The following is a 12,794-nucleotide window of genomic DNA, read 5'->3' as shown; positions in this document are numbered from 1 at the left end:
TTCTGAAAACACAGAGGGTGAACACCTTTTCTTCTCATCTACCCCTCTACTCGATTCATCAAATCATGAGGATGCCGACAAACAACCTGAATTTTCTAATCTTGGTTTTCATGATCTCTCTACCTCTTCATTTGATCACGATGTTGATTCAATCGTTGTTAATATGTATAAGACACTGGTCTACGACGATCTAAACAATGTAAACTTTGAAACAGGAACTATAAACTCAAAACGGGAACTCTGGCCCAAAAACCCCAAAAAAACATCAAAAACAGTGCTAAAAACGAAAAGTGTGTATACTGGAACGATGTTTTTTTTTTTTAGGTGCCAATTTTGAACGTGTTTTAAAAATGGTGGTGACTACGAAATTTACTACGAAATTTTCGTGCAAAACATAGCTTCAAAACGAAAGTGATGCTACTGGAATAACGTTTTTTTTTTAGGGTCAATTTTCAAACTTTTTAAAAAATGCTAATAAAACCAATTTTTTATGTCTCAAACAAAGTTAATTTTTAAGGAAAAAACACATTAATGTTTCTGGTAGAATATCATTTTTCTTTCCTAAGTATAAATTTAACATGTTTTCAACCACACCATGCTAGATACAAAAGAAATTGAAATTTTTTCAACTATAAAATTAAAAAACCATGACATTATGAACAAAGTAAATCACTCAATGAAATCAAAAGTCTTTATTTGTATACTGAATAAAACAGACATTATATCTCTAATTTGATATTGCATTGTAGATATTTAAACAATAAAATTTATCATACTTAAGACATAATCCAACAACATAAAAATGCTTCATAACTTCTCATTTAACAACATATGGAAAACATTAATTTTATTTGAAGATATGATGCATACATCAGTTATATAATCTGTCTTAAACAATTATTCAAAATCACTCATATTTTCTTGCACACCATCACAATTCACATCTTCAAATGAGTGACTGGATGCTGACGAAGATGTTCCATATTCTTCTCTTTCATCAACTAGTGCCCCATCTGAGTCCACATGCATGCCCAACATTCCAGGTTTCAAAAGTCTTCTAGATCTACGACTGGTTTCAGAAGACTCCCATGTCAACACTATTCCTTCTGGTAACAACCTTTTCAGAATCTCTATCATCTTGAAGCGAAGAGTTCCTCTCTTTGTTAAATTGAAGTCATAAACAAGTATGTCAACATCCTCCAATTGTAATATGTCTGTGCGGCGGCGATTTATATTTGTACCCTTTCTTTTTATTTTTCCACCATTTTTTTTGTCAACTACCATCTCTGGCTTATACACACCATTGAATGGGTGTGTATTTGTGGCATACCAATGTACTTCAACACTTGTAACATCCTCATTTTCTGTAAAGACCTTTATAACTTTAGCAACCCAAAATGGATAACCTTTGGGATCTCCATCTGCTAGCACTGTAATCATGCAACCCTCCTTAATATCATGTACTGAACCCCTATAAAGGTCTTCCATGGCTTCACGTTGTGCACGAGATCTTCTGGAACCAATATACATCTCTCTTTCCATTGCCTGTGAAGAATTAATAATACCTTGAGTTTGTTGTTGTTCAACAATGTTTACTTCCTCTTGTTCATTCGACACATTTTATGGCCAAATAAATGGATTTTTCAAAGGTATATCTTCATTGGTTGTTGTTGAAATGATATCACTTTGATTATTGAAAAATGACTCCCACCAAACTGAATCAGCAATGTCAAAGTACTCATATGTATATCTAATACATTTTTTAATTTCTTCTAGGCAATCAGAATAATTTATATGTCTATTCTGTCTGCGTGCATTCTGAACTTCACCAACTGATTGTAATAACAATATTTTTGATGCAAATATTGGACGATCTGGAATGAACTTCAAAAATTGCAAACCTGGTGACGGTGCCCATTCTGTAGTAGTTGAAAACTTCTTGCCCCATATTAGTGTTTTCCCATCAATTTTTTTTATACGAAATTGATGTTGGAAGCTAATATCATTAAGTTGTTCAATGCATTTCCCCTCACCATATGATCCTAGAATAAACCTTCGCATGTCAACAGTTTCTTCCAACACTTCAAAAGCAGGCTCTGGCATGTATGATTTCTTAATACATTCAATTAGTGATGGCAAGCTCCCAACTTCTTTCCTCCTCAATGTGACTGAAAAACGACTGAACATCTGATCAATATGGTCATGAGTGTGCCCAACAAGAAGGAAACCAACCTTTACCTTTTGAAAAAATCTCAATTCAACAAGCATGTTCAGATACCCAAAAACAACCTGATTTTTGTTTTCACGGCAAGTGTTGTCCAATTGTAGATACAAAACTTCAGGAAGATTACCAGACCAATGAGAAATCACATCATGAATTATGGTTATGGTCAGATTTGCATCATTATGAATATTTGGAGCTGTGAAGTACACCCTTGGAAACATTTTCCCATTGAAGACCATACAACCGACCAAGTGAAACTGAATAAAATTTTCCTCTTGTAGATTTTTGGGTGTGCGAACAAAATGTGGTAAAAGTGTTTTCTTCTGGTCCATACCATCAATTATCAAACCCAAATATTTATTTGGATTATCATAACACTTCTTTCGATGCTTGTACAACTTCTTCCTTTCATTTGTTTGTTGTTCGCGATGCTCCTGAAGTTCTTTGACAATTAAATCTACACAACATAAAAGAAATTCATTAAGAAATATGTTTTCATAGTTGATGACTATACAATTTTGAAAGTAAAAGTTATGAACACTTACCTCTTTCTGAGCCTTCACATTTGTCCCTTTTTTATTTAAGAGAAGCACATGTACTGCAAATCCCCATCCTTGTCTTCTTAGGAATACGAACATTATTGAATTCTTTCTTCCATATCTTCACAAAATATTGATATGTAATAAATTGGCCCTGTCCCTCAGCACTTTCTGCATATTCTTTGTATAAGTTGTAGATTTCTCGTCTTGAAAAATTATCTGGAATATGTATTGTCTCTCTATTTGGCATACACTCTCCATGCTTTGAAAAGAAATCTTTCATCCATGACATTGCAGTATTTGATAATGGCCCAAACTGTCTTTTATAACGTACTTCTGAATAAAATGTGGGATCCTTTTCCAAATTTTCTTGAATTCTCGAGAGATGAAAATTCCCAATTGAATGGAACATTTTGAAAGCTTTTCTACACAATAATAAATTCCTAATATGATAATCATAACCTGACAATGTAGATTGCATGCAGCCAACTAAATATGAGTTTTGCATGCTTTTATTCATTGACAAATATCTCTTCCTGCTTTCTAATGCAAATGTGAAATCCATACGTTTCAAGCAATTTTTTTGGCAACATTCACTTGAAATGAGAGCGCTGATAGAACTTCTTCTTGTCAGATATTCTGCTCTACCCCTTGTATAACTAGAATAGTTTGCATTGATACGAAAAGGTCTGCTCCTACTCCTCGATACAATATTTCTTGGCAACATCTCCATCATTGGATCACCACTGCTGCTCTCATCCTGTTCTTCATCACTGTTGCTCTCATAGTCCTTAGAATCAGGACTAAGAGGAGATTGTGATACTCCAATCTTTTGAAAATCATCATCCCGCGCTTCATCACTGTTGCTCTCATAGTCCTTAGAATCAGGACTAAGAGGACATTGTGATACTCCAATCTTTTGAAAATCATCATCCCACGCTTCATCACTGCTGCTCTCATAGTCCTTAGAATCAGGACTAAGAGGACATTGTGATACTCCAATCTTTTGAAAATCATCATCCCGCGCTTCATCACTGTTGCTCTCATAGTCCTTAGAATCAGGACTAAGAGGACATTGTGATACTCCAATCTTTTGAAAATCATCATCCCGCGCTTCATCACTACTGCTCTCATAGTCCTTAGAATCAGGACTAAGAGGACATTGTGATACTCCAATCTTTTGAAAATCATCATCCCGCGCTTCATCACTGCTGCTCTCATAGTCCTTAAAATCAGGACTAACTGGACACTTTGACACTCCATTCTTTTGAAAATCATCATCCCGCGCTTCATCATCGCTGCTCTCATAGTCCTTAGAATTAGGACTAACTGGACACTTTGACACTCCATTCTTTTGAAATTCATTATCACACTCATCATCACTGCTGCTCTCATAGTCCTTAGAATCAGGACTAACTAGACACTTTGACACTCCATTCTTTTGAAAATCATCATCCCGCGCTTCATCACCGCTGCTCTCATAGTCCTTAGAATTAGGACTAAGTGGACACCGTGACACTCCATTATTTTGAAATTCGCCATCATGCACGTCAAAACTGTTGCTCTCATAGTCTTCAGAATTAGGACTAAGTGGACACCGTGACCCTCCATTCTTTTGAACTTCACCATCACGCTCTTCAAAACTGCTACACTCATAGTCCTCAGAATTAGGACTAAGTGGACATCGTGACACTCCATTCTTTTGAACTTCACCATCATGCTCTTCATCACCGCTGCTTTCATAGTCCTTAGAATCGGGACTAAGTGGAAGAATTGACTTTCTATTCATATTGGAAGAATTCCCGCTATATTCATCAATATGAATAGAGTTGTTACGCGATGAAGATGTTGATGGTGTATAAACCGAAACTTCACCATCAGAACAATCCATCCCTTTCAAACAGAAGATGTTGAATGATACAAATGGAGTCTCCTAAGAATATTATATAGCTTAAAGAATGAAATATTCCCTCCAAAATTATTCCCTCCAAAAATTTTCGCGAAAATATTTCCCTCCAAAAGTTTGTTAGATTTATTTACCTTTATTATTTTATTCTACAATTCATTGAAAAACATAAACTAATTTTTTTTATGAAATCAATCACTGAAATTCAAATTGTAAACTACAACTTCTATATTAATTATTCTAATAGTTAAAGTATATAATATTTACTAAACAACTAATTTTTTTTTTTAAATTTTTATAATATATTCTAAAACAAATTAATCCCACATTCAATCCATTGTAAAATAACTCTACAATATTCGCTCAATAATAATTTAAAACAAATTATCCCACATTAATCGTACAGAAAAACATCTTCGTAATTTCACTTATATATATTAAATTTCGTTATCACTATTACTTACCTCACATCCAGGTTTTCTGAAGTTCGTTGAAAGACGTGAATTTGTGGAGCAGCTATATTGCTATCAACAACATATTCAACGAAGAATTATCGCAATTGAAAGGTAAGTTCAATTTTTTTTTCAAAATTTTCATATTAAATTAATTTAACATCGAAGAAGATTTTTTTTTTAAATTAATAATTTTTCCAAGCCAAAATAACAATTATGTCAATCGTGAGCATAGTGGGCCCAATCAAACTCAATCACCCAATAACCGTGGGTAGGCCGTCGTCGTGCCCCCTTCCCCCAACCCATTACCGATCTTTCCCATTCACCCATGCCCTCTTCCCCCTTCTACCCTACCCATGTGCCACCCCTTGCCACCCCCAACTCCCATTCCCCTCCAATCTCAACTCCTCCCCCCCTTCCTTAACGCCGCCCCTATGGGCCCCACCCCCTAACTCCTTCCCCCTGCCCCCTCTCCCTCCACCCCCTTCTGCCCCCCAACCCGCACCCTAACCCCCCCCCTTCTGCCCCTACCCCTACCCCCCCTACACCCTAACCCCCCATTCCCCCCACACCCTACCCCCCCCCCCCCTACCCCCCCCCTTTTGCCCCTACACCCTACCCCCCCCTACACCCTAACCCCCCACCCACCCCAACCCCCTACCCTACCCCCCCATTCCCCCCCCCCCCCCCCCCCCTACCCTACCCCCCCATTCCCCCCCCCCCCCCCACCCCCTACCCTACCCTACCCTACCCTACCCCATCCCCCCCCCCCCCCCGCCCCACCCCCTACCCTACCCCCCCATTCCCCCCCTGCCCCCTACCCTACCCACACTACCCCCCCCCATTCCCCCCCCCCGGCCCCCTCCCCACCCCGCACACCCTCCCCCGCCCCTACCCGGCCCCTCCGCCCACCCCGCCCCCTCCCCGGCCCCTCCACCCACCCCTCCTCGGCCCCCTCCGCCCACCCCTCCCCCTCCCCCGCCCCTCCCCGGCCCCCTCCGCCCACCCCTCCCCGGCCCCCTCCGCCACCCCCTCCTCGGCCCCTCCGCCCACCCCGCCCACCCCTCCCCCTCCCCGCCCCCTCCCCGGCCCCTCCGCCCAGCCCGCCCCCTCCCCGGCCCCCTCCGCCCGCGCAGGGCCACCCCCGGGCCGCCCCGCCCCGCCCGACCGGCGGCGGGTCGATTCCGGGAATCGACCCGTCGCCGGTCGGGCGGGGCGGGGTGGCCCGGGGGTGGCGCTGCGCGCCGGAATCGACCCGCCGTCGGTCGGGCAGGGCGAGGCGGCCCGGGGGTGGCGCTGCGCGCCGGAATCGACCCGCCGCCGGCGGGCGGGGTGGGGCGGCCCGGGGGTGGCGCTGTGCGGCGGAATCGACCCGCCGCCGGTCGGGCGGGGCGGGGCGGCCCAGGGGTGGCGCTGCGCGCGCGGAGGGGGCGGAGGAGTGGGAGGTGTGGGCGGAGGGGGCCGGGGAGGGGCCGAGGAGGGGGAGGGGCGGCGGAGGGGGAGGGGCAGCGGAGGGGGTCGAGGAGGGGCGCGGGAGGGGGAGGCGGAGGAGTGGAAGGTGTGGGCGGAGGGGGCGGGGGAGGGGGAGGGGGAGGGGCGGCGGATGGGGCCGGGGAGGGGCGGCGGAGGGGCGGGGTCGGCCGGGTGGGCGGGGTCGGCCGGTTAGGGGCGGGGCGCCGGGTAGGGCGGGTGGGGCGGGGCGTCGGGTGGGCCGGGTGGGCGGGGTAGGTCGGGTGGGGATGGGGTGGGGCAGGGCGGGGTCGGCCGGGTGGGCGGGGTCGGCCGGTTAGGGGCGGGGCGCCGGGTGGGCGGGGTGGGCCGGGTGGGGATGGGGTGGGCCGGGTGCGGGGGTGGGGATGGGGTAGGATAGGGGGCGGGGGGGTGGGGGGATGGGGTAGGGTAGGGGGCGGGGGGCGGGGTAGGGTAGGGGTAGGGCAAGGGGATGGGGATGGGGATGGGGTGGGCCGGGGGGGGGAATGGGGTAGGGTAGGGGGCGGCGGGGGGGAATGTGGGGGTAGGGGTAGGGCAGGGGGATGGGGATGGGGATAGGGTGGACCGGGGGGGGGTAGGGGGGGAATGGGGGGGTAAGGGGTAGGGCAGGGGGATGGGGATGGGGATGGGGATGGGGTGGCCCGGGTGGGGGGATTTGTGGGGGGGAGGGGGGGGGGGAAGGGGTAGGGCAGGGGGGGGTTGGGTACGGTAGGGGGTAGGGCAGGGGGGGTTGGGTATGGTAGGGTAGGGGGGCGAATGGGGTAGGGCGCGGGTGGGGAATAGGGGGGGAGGGTAAGGGTAGGGCGCGAGTAGGGTGTAGGGGGGGGATAAGGGATGGGGGGGGTAGGGGGGTAAGGGGTAGGGCGCGGGGATGGGGGAGCGGGGTGGGGTAGGGGGGGCGCGGGGTGTGGGGAGTGGTGGGCGCAGTGGGGAGGGGCGGCCGCGGGGAGGTGTTGGGGGGTGTAGGGGGTTTGGGGGCGGGGGATGGGGGGGAGGGGGTTTTGGGGGCTGGGGTGTGGGGGACGGTAGGGGGTAGGGGGAGGGGGGGGAGCTTAGGGGGTTGTGCGGGGCGCGTGGGTAGGGGCTCGCCCATACTTGCCTAAATGTCTACTTAGCCTCATTATCCCTCACCTGACCTCCCGCTCGCCCATCGACCCGCCTGCCCGTTAGAGGTGGCTGGGCAATTCTGATTATACAAATAAAAAATTTATGGTATATTTTTGTTATTAATTTAAGTTAATATGTTTTTTTATTTACTAATTTATGTGTTTTTTTTTAGGAAAATGGCATCAAGGAAAATTTCTGTGAATCTTTCTGGACCAAAGAGTCTTAAAGGTGTATCTTCAAAAAACATTGGTGAACGAACTCCACCTGAGCTCATGCCTACAAATATTTCAAGTGATTCAAGTGATAAGAAGCTAATCTTAGACTGAAAATGTTCAAAAGAAGTGAAATTTCCATCAAGAGTTTGGTATGTGAAAGAAAGAGAGAGCACAACTGTGAATATATATCTATACATTGATATACACCAAAATAATGAAAATTTGGAGGTGATGGGAAGAGTCATAGATATGTGTTTGGTACCAAACACTGAAGTTGTTTACGTACTTACAAAAGCTCCCAAGTCACATGAAAGGATTAAATACTGACTATCATATTCATTATATGACACGAGAGAGGTATCTACAAAGTTGTGTAAACAAATCGTAAATGAGATGACACAAAACATCGTAAGTATTGTTATTCGTATTTTTATTTTGCGTTTTGAAAGTGTCTCGCTATATTTTTTTAACTTTTTTTATATTAACATATGATATTTTGTTTGGCAGAATTTTGTTGAAAGCTGTTCAATTAGGTTGGGAGGCATTCATTTCATAGAGCATGATATCATGAAAGTTGTCAGCCATTTTTACTCAGTGTCAGAAGAAGATATGGAAAACATGGAAAATGTAGTAATTGATGATGCTACAAAACTACATCCAAAGAATCAGAAAAAAAGGCCTCTGGTGGATAAATCTAGCAAGGGTAAACAAGTTACTTTTGAGGACGATGAAGTTGAAATTGACAATGAAGCATATGTTGCCATTACTGAAGATGACATTGGAACTGAAGAAGGTCGTAAAAGACCAAAAGTAACAATGCCCAAGAATAGATCTCTTGAGAATGTTATGACGAAAAAAAGTAGAGTTGAAGATCTTGAAGTAGTCATTACCAGCAGTCAAGAACCTAGTGAAACTTCAAAAGAAAGCAGAGAAATCATTACACCAGGAGCTGATTTAGATGATGGCATAATCAAAACAAAACAAAATGCCATTCGACAGAATTTGACAAAGAGAAACTTAATTGATGGTGGTCGTAAATTTTAGTTAAATGTCAGACAAACCTATAAGGCAAGTGAAGGACAATGCCAATATCAAATCAGAAAGCCACATCATCTGCATGTTCACAACTTGAAGACATTGATGAGGTACAATCCATATGCTCATGTGGTTAGTTATGTGCTTCTTGTTGATCCAATTCAAGTTCCCAACAAAGAAGCATTTGATAAGTCAAAATGTTTTGAATACAATTATTATGTGCTTGGGGGGAACCATTCTGTTGAAGCTCAAAGACAATTGATGGAGGAATATCCTAATAACCCACGTTTTGAAACAATGAAATGTGTCATTTATGCTGGTTTAAATGAAACAGAAGCAAAGTTAGTGGCATTGGATCATAATTCAGATAATGAATATAGGATGTCTATGACTTTGATCCAAAAGGTTAGATTTATTCATAGTGAATTCCTAGAAAAATGTGGTGGGGATAAGATAAATATTACTGCAGATTTCCGAAAGGAATGTTGTATGGAAATAGGCTATCAAATTGAAGAGAAAACCAATTCAAAAGGTGGAAAAGACAACAGATATAGCGATTTATTCAGAGGTATTTATAACATTTTCCAATTGGCATTTAGAACTGGAGATATTTGGAATTTGATTGATGACATTTTTAGCATGTGGGAAGACATTGGCATTAAAAACCAGAGGGTCAAAAAGTCTAAGCCATTGATATGTAGCAACAATAAATCAGCTCCTGAACTGAAGCAACTTCCAGACGATATGACCATCACGCCTTGGAGGGCGATGCAAGGAGTGAAAGATGAAAAAATTGTCAAAACAATATTATCTCGTGTGAGGTCAGGGGAATTATCATTGGAAGAAATGTCTGAAGAATTTCAAAAGTAAGTTTGCTGAATTATTTTTACTTATTTCCAGGATTATAGTTATCTTTTAAATAAAACATGTTGTTATTGGTAGTATTTGTTATACATATCATTATATTAACTTTTTCTTACTTTATCTATGCAGTCACAAAGTTTACATGAAAATTCAGGAACAAATAGTTAAATTGTTGAATGAAGATAGTTGGGATGATGTTGTACGCAACTATCCAGATTCAAGTTCTACATCAACATTAAAAGCTTTTTATCTTGCATTTAAAAAGGTAACTTGATTTATACATTCAGTTTTAATCATCTGTGTACTATTTTTAATTTAAAACTTACACATACATTTGTTTGTTTGGTAAAAGATGAAGAAAGAAGATAATGGAGCACCAGACAGTTTCAAGACTTTTATTGAAAAAATAAAGATTGAAAGACTGAGAAAGCAACGTATTAAGAATGTTTTACTTGATCCAACTCTTAATCATTTCATTTGGAATGGGCTAGACACTATTCAATATCAAGTAATACAAGGCGACTGTGAAGACATTGCTAAACTCGTACCAAAAAGGGATTATGCCCTGGTTATTGCAGATATTCCCCATGGTTTCAATATTCCAAACATTTACTATGATAGTGACCCTTATACTTATCAAGCTTTTAATAAAGTGGTGGCGGGATTTATGGAAGTGACGTCATCACCATTATGGAGATTTGTGACATTTCATTTAGACACACAATTGGCAATGGTATTGTCAAGCTTCAAGGGGAAAACAAATTCAAGGATGCAACTTACATGGTAAGATGTTTAAAGGTATATTTGATTAATGTTGAAAAATTCATTTATGTACAAGTTAATTGAACTTTTACTATTTTATGTTACAGGCAAAAGTCAAATCTTCTTAACAATGAAGATCAACAATTTATAAATGACTGTGAGTTCATTCATATTGATAGTTGGGCAAAAGATGATAGCCATATGTCTATGATTTTTAATCGGGTGGAGAGAAAGAGTCATAGCCAAATACTGACTTATGATGCTGTTGTGAGAAAACTAACATATGAAGACAAAGAAACGAATGGAGAGATAGTTAACATTTATCAGAAACCACAATTATTGATTAACTATCTTATAGAGATATGTTCAAATGAAGGAGATTGGGTTCTGGATTTATTTTCTGGCTCAGGTAGGTTTTGCCACATGGAATTGAATTTCAATATGTTCTTTTTTTTAATTAATATGTCATTGTACTAATTTACTTCATTATTTTTTTGTGCTTGATAATTAGGTACAACACTAGCATGCTGCCTTCAAAAAGGAAGAAATTGCATTGCAATTGAGAAAGATCCATTACAATGCAATTTCATTCAGCAAAGAATTAATGCTCTTCAATTTCTTCCACATGAAATGCAAGAAATTGGGTTGAGGAAAGGGGACTTTAGTGAATCACGTGTGGCAAAAAAGGCAAAGGAACCCCAACCACCATTACATGGAATGTTTGGAAAGACATATATTGGGAGATTTGCAGACATCAAAGACCCATTAGAAGAGGAAATTGCGCAAAAGGAAGCAGAAAATATTGTGGAAGATGACAATGATGAAACTCTAGAGGAGGAAGAGTTTGGATTACGTGACATTGTTGATTAAATTTAAGTTATACCTGGAAATCAAGCTTTGCAATGTTTTGACTATGACATTTCATGAAAAGAATAATCAATGAATTAAAGTTGTTATGTGTTCAATATTTTTAATTTGTGATTTTCGCATTGATTTTTAAGTTAATTATTATTTTTTGAAAAAAAAGTTGTTATTATTATTATTTTGACATGAAATTCATAAAAAAAACTATTATTTTACCATTTTTAGTTAATATTTTTGTATAAAAATTGTGATTTTGACATGTTAATTCTAGCAAAAAATTATCAAAACGTTTAGTTTTTTTGTTATATTTATGTTAAAAATGGTTATTTTTATGTCCATTGTTAAAAAATGTTGTTTTTTAGAAACAATTATTTCATGTGGATTGAAAAATTAAATAAGGATGTATAAATATGTAGATTATCTAAAATTCAAACTATCGACTTTCTAATTTAAAAACGCAAAACAATAAAAACCCCCTAAAAAAAATAAAAATTAAGATAGAGAACAAGAAAATATGAATAAAATGACGACTTCAAAAACTATCAAATTTAGAAAATAATTTTTCACATTTCACACACTAGAAAATTAAAAGTCAAAAAATAGGTCTTTTAAAAAAAGGGTGTGATGCAGAATACTCACTTTTTAAAATCAGCATGAAAATCACTACCATTCTAAAACTTGATTTCATCCTTGAACATGAAAAAAAATTAAAGTTCCAAAAACCATGTTCTAAAAAAAACATGTGTATTCTGCATCACCACTTTTTAAAATCGGGTCATTTTTTTGCTATCTCTACGAAACGGGTAACAGTATCAGTTCCCGTTTCAAAGTTTACATTGTTTCTATATTTCAATGAAGTCGAAACCCTATAGATTGTTAAGGCACTTTAGCTCGAGCTAATGGTTATGTCAGGCCCTCGCTGTCCTGAGGTCGGTTTCACTTCCGATCAGGAAATTGTTGAAACACTCAAGGCTCCTCATCACTCTCTGCTTTGCATTGAAGATCAACCAAACAACTAGATTTCGCTTCCTCCATTTGAACTACACAATCCCATCACTCATGTCTTGGAGGAATCTTACACAGCGAGCACACTTGCATAATGTAAGTGGTCTACCTTTCTCACGTTTTCTTGCATGTCACAGTCAAGAGAATTCATACACTCAACATCTGCATGCAGTGTAGCACAACACCATGGAAAGTCCACAGAGTGCATGTCATGCCCTTTCACTCATTTTTGTCTTGTGGACGCTTGTAAAATCAGAGTGTGTTTGTCTTCATCATTATATCTTTCATGCTTGCTTGTTTGCGCAATTGCGATGTTTGCAAACCATGCCT

This window comes from Pinus tabuliformis, chromosome J, assembly GCF_031772625.1.
Source record: "Pinus tabuliformis cultivar Carrire ecotype Pingquan chromosome J, CPIR1, whole genome shotgun sequence".
NCBI lineage: Eukaryota > Viridiplantae > Streptophyta > Pinopsida > Pinales > Pinaceae > Pinus > Pinus tabuliformis.
Note: the sequence above shows the minus strand (reverse complement) of the source record.